General features: G+C 50.4%; 1 long non-coding RNA gene across 1 annotated transcript; it reads left to right on the forward strand.

Moving 5' to 3' along the window:
- The first annotated feature begins 211 nt into the window (after positions 1-211).
- LOC139071926 (uncharacterized) lies at positions 212-988 on the forward strand. The gene is made up of 2 exons (XR_011521679.1): positions 212-542; positions 696-988. It is a non-coding gene; the product is annotated as an uncharacterized lncRNA (long non-coding RNA).
- Positions 989-1,368: the final 380 nt, after the last annotated feature.

Here is a 1,368-nt window from a genome sequence, read left to right on the forward strand (position 1 = left end):
GCCCCTCCACTGTACGTTTAACCCTTCCTTCCTCCCTTAGGGTTCACCCTGTGTTTCATGTGTCCCTCGTCAAGCCTGTTTTGTCTAGCCCCCTGTGTCCCTCTCCTGCTCCTCCTCCTCCTCCTCGTTTCTTTGAAGGTGGCCTGGTTTATCCGGTCCGGCGGCTCCTCAACGTTCGTCCCCGGGGACGGGGACGACAATACCTCGTTGACTGGGAGGGTTTTGGCCCCGAGGACAGGTCATGGGTCCCTGGGTCTTTCATTACGGACCCTTCTCTCATCGCAGACTTTGAGGCCTCCAGGGCCTCGTCTTCTTCCTCCTCCTCCGCCTCCTCCTCCTCTGCTAGGCCGCCAGGGGGCGTCCGTTGAGGGGGGGGTACTGTCAGGATCTGGGGTGAGTCTGCACATTCCTCTAATCACCTTAAGTCATTGCAGGTGGGCGGCTCCGGAGAGCGGCCAGCTGCGATGATTTCCCTCATCTACTTCATGTGGTTATAAGGAGCTGGAGATCAATTCAGCTTGCCGGAAGATTACTCAACTTGGGTAGCTCTTGCCACTATAGAAAACTACAGCTTTAGTCTTGCCTTATATTTGTCCGTCATTGTTGTTTTTTTGATGACCTCTGCCTTCCCTTTATCAGGAATTCTCACCACGAACCTTTCCTGCAATAACCTTTTTTTTTTTTTCATCTCCAAGCCTGATCTCCCTCCTCACCCGGACCGACCCGCTCTCCCACCGCTCACCTTCCTTGGATTCTGGATTCACGCTGACGTTGCTCACCCCAGTCCTGGCTACCCTCCCATGCTCTGGATTTCAGTCCCCATAGTAAGATCCACTACAAACTTAGTCCTGCAATTCTATTCCCCGCTGCCCAACACTGACAGTGTTTGTCTCAACAGACCCAGCCCCGGAGCTGTGCTCAACATCACCGCCACGTCTGGCGGTGCACCTTTAGTTCTCCTTAAAATAAAACATTTATTTTTTTCCTACCTACGTCTCCTAGTGTGAATTCTGCATGTCTTGGGTCAGGAAACTTCCCTCAGTCATGACAGCGTCCAACATTCAAAAATAACACAACCCCCCTCCCTCTTTCCCTCTGCCCACAATGGTGGGTATCCCTCCCCTAACTGTTGGACCTCCGTTATCACTGAAACCGATCCACAGCTGTGGGGATCAATCTTACCACTCTTTTGGTTCTTAACCTATTTAAAAAAAACACTGCTGCTGCTAAATCGTAGCTAATAGTTAGTCAAAACTCCTGCTCGTCTCAATTAACGCCCATTATATGTAACTCTATTTCCCATTTTTACTAATAATATAACATGTTATAGGCACTCTTGAGATAACTCAGTCACATTATGCAGTCCCC

The sequence above is a fragment of the Nothobranchius furzeri genome, chromosome 1 (assembly GCF_043380555.1).
Source record: "Nothobranchius furzeri strain GRZ-AD chromosome 1, NfurGRZ-RIMD1, whole genome shotgun sequence".
Classification (NCBI taxonomy): Eukaryota; Metazoa; Chordata; class Actinopteri; order Cyprinodontiformes; family Nothobranchiidae; genus Nothobranchius; species Nothobranchius furzeri.